The sequence below is a fragment of the Ostrea edulis genome, chromosome 5, assembly GCF_947568905.1.
Source record: "Ostrea edulis chromosome 5, xbOstEdul1.1, whole genome shotgun sequence".
In the NCBI taxonomy this organism is placed as follows: Eukaryota; Metazoa; Mollusca; class Bivalvia; order Ostreida; family Ostreidae; genus Ostrea; species Ostrea edulis.
This window is the reverse complement of record NC_079168.1, coordinates 91,367,601-91,379,447: the sequence shown is the minus strand read 5'-3', so window position 1 is coordinate 91,379,447 and position 11,847 is coordinate 91,367,601. Positions and strand designations below refer to the sequence as shown.

Genomic DNA, 11,847 nt, shown 5'->3' with positions numbered 1-11,847 from the left:
CCCTTTACGTCCCCTCATTCACCCAAAAAAGAAAACCTGTTTTGTTGAGTACAGTCTTCAGACAATAGAAGCGTTCGAATCGCTTTCCATGAAGAACAAAACCCTGTTTTGAGGAGTACCGTATTATGACAATTGAAATGATGAGCTAACAGTTTTTTGTGAATTAAAGACAAGATTTGACCTCGTGTGCCATTAAAGTTTATGAATTCCTAATATATCAAAATTATTAAAAACAAATCAGAAACGAGAGGTGTAAATATATTTGTCTATACCAATGATTATTTGTACGTGGGTTTTTTGTGTGCGTTTTTAAAATGCATTTGTTTTTAGATAGAACAATGTTTTAAGTAAGATACAAGACTCGATGGTCTATTGTGTCAGATACGGGACTGATCACTCGCCACTACGCGGCTCGTGCCAGTCCCGTATCTGACATAATAGACCATCTTCGTCTTGTATCCCTTACATAGTATCCGGTAAGGTGTGACTACTCTTTAATTCTTGTATCTAACGTAGTTCCACCCTCCTGTGACGTCATAAGATTTTGCAAAGTCAATGATTTTTAAATCATTAAAATGACTGGAACAAATTTTGTTTGAGTCTTTTTCAATAATTATTGTAAAAAATCTTGTTAGCCATGAAATATTTCAAAAGTCTTAGTTATATTTGAATAATCAATGATATGTTTCAAAATATTGAATCCAAGGACAGAAACTCTGTTTTCATTAAATTATTTATCAAGTCCATTATGCGATAGATTTCTTTTATTTTTCACAAACATTTTACCAAGTTAATAAGGAATCATTATTTGTGTCTTTTCATGAAATGACATAAAATTTTAATCCATGAGTGATTTTGAATAGCTCAACTGTATGGTGCCAGACTTCGGTTGTTTTTTTTTTAGGGGGGGGGGGTATACATACTCTGGAAGCTCTAGATTTGAACTCATTAAGGAAAGGTATAATGGATTTTTTTTCATAGATAACTATAATACATGTACATCTACTAATATAAACAGAAAAAATTATATGTAAACCATGCTATAAGGAAAATGTGTCCACATTTGTTTGTTTTTTAACATTTTGGAGAATAACGCTAATTCAATAATTTTGCACATATTATTCTAAAACTTGATGAACATATTGAAAATGACATCTGTTTTAGTTATTGACATGTTTCCTGATAAATAAATGCAATTCAAAAATATTATGTTGTTTTTATTTTAAAATAACAACAAAAAACTGTTTCCAATAAAATTCATAAAAATCTACATAGGGGTACATGACTTCAGTAGTGTCTGTAGTGAAAATTAATATGGAAATCCTTAACTGTTTTGCCTTTTTTCATTACTCTGAATGTTAATTTATTGTTTCAAAAAAAATAAAAAAATGCTACACTGTACCTAAACCCCAAAAATCCAAGACTAAAAGACCCAACTTTAAGTTAACGCCCCCAAATTTTACAATTATAAGCCACCGGTCAATCAAACTTTTAACAATAGAGCTTAGGTTAATTGACGTTTGCAGAGACCGTGGTCTACAGCTACCGCAGAAAGATGTTGTGATAACAATCATGGCTAATGATGACCAGCAGTCTTTAGATCTCGAGGAAAGCCCCAGTATACCTGAGTTTTGATAGCATTGACTCGCACCTAGAATATTTTAATGGCTAACGTCCCCTACACAATGCAATTTATCATCGTATTTTCTCTCTCCATCTTTATACATGTATTATAGATTAAACAATCAGAAATCAAACAATAATAATAATTTAAAAAAAAAACGTAAGTCATTGGAATATTTTCTATTAATGATTTATTATGACTTTATATTTATATAAAAAAGGAACAATTCTTTATTGGCGCAGCACATCAACATGTAAATAATGGTTAAATTGCCCATGCGTAAAACTGTTAAAGTAGTTTTAAAAAATGCTTCTGTTTGGGATACCACATGGATTACAAATTACACAATCAGAAATCAAACAATAGTAAAAAAGCATAAATAAGTTATTGAGATATTTCTATTTATGATTTATCGCGGCTTTATATTTAGAGAGAGAGAGAGAGAGAGAGAGAGAGAGAGAGAGAGAGAGAGAGATTGAAATATTTCTATTTATAATTTATCAGGGTTTTATATTTATAAAGAGAGAGAGAGAGAGAGAGAGAGAGAGAGAGAGAGAGAGAGAGAGAGATAAATGTGTAAAACTGTAGCAATAATAAAGATAGATGAAATAATATGGAATGGCAATAGTGTTGCATACGTATGGCAATAATTACTCATTTAGTCAATGATTGAGAGTAAGGGAGAGAGAGGGGGGAGGGTAGACTAGCTATGTGTCAGCTACTGTTTGGGATACCATCGTTACACAAACACTTCGTCCACAGAAACCCTAAAGAGAGAGAGAGGAGGGGGTGTAGACTTCGTGTCAGCTTCTGTTTGGGATGCCATTGTTACACAAACACTACGTCCACAGAAACCCCAAAGAGAGAGAGGAGGGGGTGTAGACTTCGTGTCAGCTTCTGTTTGGGATGCAATCATTACACAAACACTACGTCCACAGAAACCCTAAAGAGAGAGAGAGAGAGAGAGAGAGAGAGAGAGAGAGAGAGAGAGAGAGGAGGAGGGGTGTAGACTTCGTGTCAGCTTCTGTTTATGATACCACCATTACGCAAACACTACAGCTACAGAAACCATACAGACGACCCATATTGAGGGGTATCTTGATCATTCTTCATTTGGTTGTACATGTACACAGATCTACTTGGATTTATTCATTCTCTCGAAACATGGATATTTTACCTACCACACCCACGACCTCCCAGGACACCAGGAAGTGAACGGTGTAACCGTGGTGGCGGTGTAACCGTGGTGGCGGTCGCTGGTGACCAGGGTCGCTCTTAATAGAATATATAGGGAAAAGAACGACTCGGATCACCGGCTTCTGCGCATGCGTGGTATTTAACTCGAAGCGGTGCCCTACTGGTTTTAAATCCATAGTAATAATAAACCCCCTTCTCAGTTTTCTGTTTCGTATGCACATCATGACTTGAAAGATACAAATTAACTTGTATTATCCAACACCAAAATTGATATTTTAATGCATAAGATTTCTGAATTATGTCTAAGATATCTAATAACGAATAAACAACTTGAAAACAATGGCTGTTTATTCAAAGCATATTTACAATAGTGTTATCTCCATAACAATTCCTAAGTCATCTTTTATATTTTAATCACATGATAACAGGTGTGAACAAGGCACAGCTAGACGCCTTAAACTTGGATTAACGTGCAGGTGTAAACAATTACCTGTAAATAAAATAACACCAGGTTATTCTACCGTGACCAACCTTCGTAATCATAAGTACAAATACCACTCGCCCAATTTACGAACAATACGTAGGCACATATTTATGGTGTCCGGATAGGGCCATTTGCAAAAGCGTGACTGCGCGTTAGTCACAACACGCCGTCACGCCAACAAGCAACGCGCCTTCGCGCTCTCACGCCAACAAGCAACGCGCCTTCGCGCAGACAAGCAACACGCCTTCGCGCTCTCACGACAACAATCAACGCGCCTTCGCGCTCTCACGCCAACAAGCATTACTCCTTCGCGCAGCGTTGCTTGTCTGCGCGAAGGCTCGTTGCTTGTTGTCGTGAGAGCGCGAAGGCGCGTTGCTTGTTGGCATGAGAGCGCGAAGGCGCGTTGCTTGTTGGCGTGAGAGCGCGAAGGCGCGTTGCTTGTTGTCGTGAGAGCGCGAAGGCGCGTTGCTTGTCTGCGCGAAGGCGCGTTGCTTGTCTGCGCGAAGGCGCGTTGCTTGTTGTCGTGAGAGCGCGAAGACGCGTTGCTTGTTGGCGTGACGGCGTGTTGTGACTAACGCACAGTCCAAACTCCCCGTCGAGGCCTCATTACGTCACAGTGCCTACGAATAGACCTCTCCTATGTGACGCACCACAATATACAGATTTGTATATTGTGAGTCCGCGATTATCACGCAGACAAATTACACTAAAGAAGTAGTTCGCAGTTAAAAGTCTGAAGATATTAATATTAAAAGCATTAATATAAAAGTATGGATTTTATTTTAAACATAAAATGATCAAAAGATCATTAAAAAGTAGGGATACTCTGTTCAAATTATTGTGTAAAGTAATGAATTTGATGTTTACGTTCTTGTTTTGAAAGTTGGTTACGTTTGACGTTATGTTTTTTCGTCATTCTACAGTGACGTCACAGTATACGCGGCCTAAGAAATCGCTATCCCATAATGCCTAAGTGGAAGAGTTTGGTTTGTGAGCAAACGAACTCTGGTGGAAGTTTGACGCACAGTCACGCTTTTGCAAATGGCCCTATCCGGACACCATACATATTCAACATTGTTTTATTATTTATTTATCTATTTTGCATAGTATGTTTCTTCTCTCACCCTCTTTTATTTCAAATATATTTCTGATTATCTGAATTCAAATTATCTCCGATATGCGAACAACCACACATCTACTGTATACAACTTGGAGGTTTACTTTGGGTGTTTTTGTACAAAAGTGGAAGACTTTCCTATTACGAGATAATTCTTTTTGTGTTAAAATTTAACCAACTAGACTCTATATACATGTACATATAGCAGGATCGTGTATAGGAACCAGCAGGCATGAGGGATCGTGCCATCCTTCTTATTCCCAATAAAAACCATAAGACAACAAAACTAACGTCTGGCGGCTTTTTTCTTCTTTATTTACCTAATATCTATTTATTTATTTTCAAGGTCAACGTATATCTGTTCACTTATGCCCCAACTATAATTGCTTACAACGGACACGTTTCAGTTTCACGAAATTAGTCAAAATAGGATTCATGTTTGGTATACGGACAAAAAGTCACAGGATAAACGTCACTGGACAGAAAGTCACAAAATATGTAGAAAAGTCACAAAAATGACTTAGCAAATGAGACTCCATATATACTTTTAAGATAATAATAACAGGTGGTACCCAAATGCTCACTAAAGCTGTTGTTCAGACACCAGACATTTCTTACAGTGGATAGAAGGTACAAGGGAATACATGTCATCATTATTGATGTTTGTTTTGCCACATTTAGCACCTTCGGTTCATTATTAAATGTTCATTATCAGATAATAAGAAAGGAAAAATCATTAACTCGTTTATATATCAATTATTATATGATAGTTCACTTACTTCTTGTTTTTTGACAATGATCTGGAGTGAAAGGAAGCCAACCATAATTCTGTCATCAGATTTTGTTTTGACAATCATTACATGTAATATGTAGTATACTAAACCAAATGATCATCAAGCTTATTTCATCGAAATAAGAAATCTCTCTTTTTAAAAATCAAAATGATATTTTACAATAAATATGATAAAAGGAATAACAATTTTATAATTATTATCAAAATCTCATAGAAAATATAAAGTTTGCATATATATTTTCTTAAACTTTACAAAAAGAACAGATATGTTTTCAAATATATATAAAAAATCATAGTTTTTCATTTTCTTATAAACTGTGACTTTTTGTCCTATGACATTTTGTTCTACTATCATAAAATTCTAATTGTGACTTGGTCTTATTTTCTTATAAAATTGTGACTTTTTGTCCTGTGACATTTTGTCCTACTTTCATAAAATTTCTTATTGTAACTTTTTGCCCATGGTCATATTGGCCGTGTCTTTTTGTAATTTGTAAAGCTGTAAATGGTTTGAAAGGTACATAATTTCAGCACAATGTATATATTAATTATGACTTTAAAAGTTGAAATATTTTCATGATCCTGGTTCTAATTAGGAACATTTATTTGAATCATTTTTTAAATATCATAAAATTACAATTTTCTTATATCAAATTCATGACAAGGAACTACGTAAAAATGAGCAGTACTTTGAGTGAATCTCATTCTTTGCAGTCAGCCAATAATATGATAGGAATGGCTTCACGAGTATGTACAAAAGCCACGGTATCGACGTCCAGTTGTTTAATATCATCATGAAAGCTGCTGTCTTTGGATCGTCTTTTGTCTCGCGTCTCGGAAGATCTACCGAAGCAGACCCGAGAATAAAATATTTTGGAGTTGGTGGCATGACAGCAAAGGAGCCAAATCAAACCTGCCTGCAAAACCTGCTTCAGTATTCCCCTGATCGAGTTTTCATTCATCTCGGTGGAAACGACATTAGCGTTGACGGACAACCTAGGAAGGTGGCTGAAAACGTCCTACAACTGGTGCAGGTCCTAGAAGACAGCGGAGTTGGAACTGTTCTTGTGGGACAGATTCTAGACAGAAATAAGAAGACCTAGGGGAGGGGACTCACCCCCCCCCCCACTCTAAATCCGCAACTGCATAAATATGTAGACTTCTTTATATTTTGAATTAAGGTATGCCATGTATAATGAAAGGATAATGAACAATTTTGAAGGATTTAGATCAACATAAATGTTTATTGTTAGATAATGATGAAAGTGAAGCAGATGAAATTCACATGACTGGTGAATGATTCGAAGCTGACATTTTTGCACTTAAGACTTTTTAGAAGAGTTGTCTGCCCTTTGTATAAATAAGAAAAATCTAATTTTCTAAAAATGTGTGTGGTCAATGATTAATTTTATTTCATATTTTCATTAAGAGAAAGTGTATGTAACTTTCTACCAAGAGATTTGTATGAAACTATAACTTCTTTTTAAAATATTGTAATAAAACATGCTTCATATTTTGTCAGAACTGACTAGGGTATGGTCTGTAAAAGTTGCACAACGTGCAAATGGGTGGCGGTTTGATTTGAAATAGCTAATTTAAGTGTAGTTTCAGAATTCGGGAGAGAAAAAATGGGGAAAATAATTATTTTGAATTAATTATGAGCGTCGGTGTCTGGGGTCGCTCTTCAGAATGACCGTTTCATATTTTTACTTCACACAATCCGAAAAAAAAAATTACTTGAATTACATGTAATGCATTAAGAGAATTACACAATTTGAATTTATTTAATACTAATAATAATGCTTTGATTAGATAATGTACAAGAAAGTGGTAGTTAAAACAATTATGGGGGTCACTATTCATGGTGTAGAAGGTAATTTGAAAACAGCAAAATAACAACTTTATTATTTTCAATGGATCCATAATAATAAAAAAATTCAGCACAACATGAAATTCTGATTGGCATGACATTCTTGAAAACTTTGGTTTAAAACTTTTGTTTTCACCTTTTGAGCACTGACCTTTTCTTCATTATTGTTCAGGCCAAATAAAAACATGTGTGGTTACAGTTAAACGACAGTCCATAATTTTTACCCCCGACCCTCAACTATCTTTTTTTTCGGTTTTTAATATTTCCTAAATTCGTTACCATATACAAATAAAATACACGTCTTTTTTAAAAGTCAATAAAAATGTTTTAAATTTGTGTTATTTTTTTTCAATGTTGCGGTCTATGCCAATTCGATGAGGTCTATGTCATCTAGTTTTGGCATAAACCCAGTCTGTACTAAGTTTTAAACGAATTTCGAAAACTGCTTTTCTGTTACTTTAATTCAGAAAAATATACTGACAACACGTCACACCAGCATATTTCTTTTCTGTTTTACCACACCCAAACATATAAAAGATGTGGTGACTACAAATGAAGGGAAGAAATGCATTAAAATGCACCATTTTAAATCATTCTTTTTAAATGGGTTAACCTCCCCCCAAACCCCACAGTAAGGTATAGATGTATTTGAGTGCAACCTGATGTTATTAAAGAACAGACGTAGCTCAAAAATTGCAAATTCGCATGAAATTATACTACTCTGCAGATTACTTCGAAAAAAATGTATAATTCAAATCCAACAAAAAAATCAACAGACTGATTGAAATGGATCACAGATTAAAATGTATCACAATGAGGGAAATTGGGATGTTTTGGAGAATTGACAAATTCAATGCAGAAAGAATTAAAAGGATCAGTAAATGATGTCATAATACTTGCCCTTTGACCTCTAAATATCAAGGCTCTACCATATAGAAATTTCATACAAATGATTATGCACATTTTTACTGTATGCTCGAGAATGTCCAATATATAGGATGTTCTCTATTCGTTTTTCACATGATAAATAATTCATATTGTTCATTCCAAAGATAATTGATTATTGCATTAGTATAAATTTTCTTCTGGCATGTTTTCAAAGAAATGAATTTAAACTAATTTCACGTGTTTTGAACTACGTGAAGTAAATTATTTTAATGGGATATGAACTCCACATCTCCATTCTTAACATTAATTCAACATAAATTATCCACTTTTCAAATACTGAATGTCTGATATCATCATTGAAAAACACTAGATATATCTATAGATATGATGTTTACCTAGAAATGTAAACCTGAGTCGGTCAAAAACAGGCACCTATCTTCTTAGTCAGGTTAGTGTTACATAACCATGATAAGTTTATTGGATTGGCTAGTTGTGCTTTGTGCTCATTTAATTACAAATGAAAATTAGTCATGGGGCTTGGATTATTCTGACCACAAACTATGTCGAAAATCTGCTTTAAATTCATAATTCATAAGTAATTGCGCAAAAAATTTAAACTAAATACCTAAGCATTTCAACACCTACATAAAAATATTTCATTGACATAGCTGATGGCTTTTCGATATTAAAAAACACAATAGAGGAAATTCGAGTCACAACTTTGTTTTGAATTAAACTGGTACAGTGTGATCATGATTCGCATTTATTCATACTAGCAATTAAATCATAGACAATAAAAACAATATTATTTACTTTTTCTTTTTAAACCACTATCTTACTTTCAAGGTATTGTTATCATAATCATAATGATATAAATCAGTCGAGACTCGATCGCTCGAGTACAGGACGACATTGGTGGGATGCCGATCTCGATGATTCTTGCATGTAAAATGAATAATTATTAGTAAGTTTCTGTTGATATTTTTGCTAAAGGAGCTGCACTAGTTATATAATTTAATATATTAGTTAAAATGCACGTCTTCTTATTAAAATATGTGCATAAATGAAGTTCATATGCCGATCACAATTTCAGATGTAGAATTAAAAACCAAAGCATTTTCTGGTTTTTAAAACAAAATAATTCAATAATACCAATTGTTTTATTGTCTTTTGGTTTTTTTTTCATCACCAAACTTCACACTAATTGCTGATTACAACCATATAAAATGTTTACAATTACCTATGGGTCGAATTATGCGAGCGTCGAACAGCAGGGCTACCGCTATATTTAGAGCGACCCTGAGCACCAGCGACCGCGATCACCGCTAGACCTGAAACGCCGGGTAATATTATATTTAGGAAATTATCTATATACGATATATAACAGTTTAATTTAGAAGTTTTAAAAAGCAAAGGTTTAGAAATGGGCTAAACCTGTTATTTGCAATACATAAATATGACCAAGTTTGAAGGTTTACGGGAAATAGAAATGCGGTATGCATGTAGGTAGAAATTTTAAAAAAAAATTTGTTGCACAAATCAAGACCCTAAGCATAATTTGTGATAACCTGAGAAATTTCCTGTGTATATCATAAGAATATACGGTACACAACAACCGATCTCTTGGCCAGGTAAATAACATTGACCATGGATAAGCTCCGCCCACATTCAGTGATCCGTGGAGAAACCGTACGGTGTTTTTGTTGTTGTTTTTTTTTTTGTCTTTAAATGAGCATTTAAAAAGTAACCACGGAAAGAGAAAAGAAGAGCTCTTATATAAAAATATATCACATGACCAATATTCGTATATTTTCTCGTGATTTCGAGATAATTTTCTAGTACATGTAATTACGAGATTTTTTCACAAAATTACGAGGTCTCATCTCGTATTTTCAAGATAAATAGGAATTACGAAAACATTTCTTTTAATTACGAGATAATTATCTTGTTCCGCTCAGCCGAGACTGGCCAAAATTCGTACAAAAAGACGAAAATCGTGATATTATAATGGAAGGAAAACTGTCAAGGAAAATGTTCAGTATTCAAACAAACAAAGAACTATTGTCTTCAAGTTTCATTGCAAAATATATAGTATCTGAATACTGTAACATTTCTTACCATGGTTAACCTAGTGACCTTGACCCTGAAAATCAATAATTTATAGGCGTCATCTTTCTGGAATCGTGGAGAATTCAATGTTTGACATATCGTCCGGGAACCATTTAGAATAGTATATATGACCATGATTCATTTGACCTCAGGTAGATAAAAACAATAGGATCACCCTTAGTAGACTCTTCATGTGAAGTTTCATTGATAAATCTAAAATAGCATTTGTAAGTATAATGGGAGAATCATTTATCCCAGGTGACATTGACCTTTCCACCTAAACTATGTCATCTTTACGTTCAGGCTAAAAAGGACCAATGGAACTACGTACGCTTATCTTCACATTACAGCAGACATACGATTATCTTCACAATACAGCAGACGTACGATTATCTTCACAATACAGCAGATGTACGATTATCTTCACATTACAGCAGACGTACGATTATCTTCACATTACAGCAGACGTACGATTATCTTCACAATACAGCAGACGTACGATTATCTTCACATTACAGCAGACGTACGATTATCTTCACATTACAGCAGACGTACGATCATCTTCACAATACAGCAGACGTACGATTATCTTCACATTACAGCAGACGTACGATCATCTTCACAATACAGCAGACGTACGATTATCTTCACATTACAGCAGACGTACGATTATCTTCACATTACAGCAGACGTACGATTATCTTCATAATACAGCAGATGTGAATGAAAATTGAAAATTTATTGGATTTTAACATCTATCCTCAGGTGAATACAAAATATTGAATAAGATATATAATTATATATTCAATAACTGTATTCACCTGGATGTTAAAATCCAGAAAGCGTTAGTGATTTGAATATATTTTGGAACTGCAAATGTCCCTGCTATATTGTATTTTTTTCTATAGGCTTAAATACATGTAAATTTTATTGTTGTAAATATGTCGCAAACATATGAATATGAATGTTCCTAAGTAATAAGGACGTCCTGACTTAAAATGTTCCTAAGACATCGTCGATATACATCCTATGACGTGTCTTGGGATGTTGCTAACTTGTTATACATTAGGAAATAAAAAATGTTGACCAAGATGAATAGGAGTTATTTCTCTTTGAACTGAAAAATGTCGTTAAAGTTTCTAAAAAGCAAGAGGAATCGACATTCTTCACCCTGGATGCAGCACACACACTTTCAGGGTCTTTGTCTTGTAAACTCTTTGAAGAGTAAATTGGAATATGAGTACCTTTTCTGCATCGTCACGTTGGTCCGAAGACATCTTTATTACTTTCAAGTTTGTCTCTTCAATGAAAATTTTAAAGAAATTCTTACCGAGGAACAATAATGATTTTTCACGACGGTAACGGATTCGTAAGTACATGTCCAAGATAATCATATTGTGTGCTGGTTAAATAAATAAAATAAATGTTTAAATTCGGTATATACATACATACAAACATACATAAATACCCAGGATAACCCATGAAAGCTCGAAAGCTTATTTCCAATAGGGTCCTTTAATGGACGGATGTTTGCGCTAGGGGGTCATTTATATGGGAGGAAACCGGAGTATCCGGAGGAAACCCACGTGTCCGAACGGCGGGCTATCACCATACCCTCTCACATACACCACTGCCGATCACGGGGATCTAACTCGGGTCGCAGCGGTGAGAGGCGATCCTCGATCCTCTGCGCTACCCGGACACCCTTTTTTTCATTTCCACAGTACAGCTGGTGGAGAAGTGAGCTAATCTCTTGGGTCTGACT

General features: G+C 34.6%; 1 long non-coding RNA gene across 1 annotated transcript; it reads right to left on the bottom strand.

Annotated features, from left to right (window-relative positions):
* Nucleotides 1-3,151: 3,151 nt before the first annotated feature.
* LOC130046684 (uncharacterized) lies at nucleotides 3,152-9,294 on the bottom strand. The gene is made up of 2 exons (XR_008795684.1): nucleotides 8,813-9,294; nucleotides 3,152-3,311 (listed from the first exon to the last, which is right to left on the bottom strand). It is a non-coding gene; the product is annotated as an uncharacterized LOC130046684 (long non-coding RNA).
* Nucleotides 9,295-11,847: the final 2,553 nt, after the last annotated feature.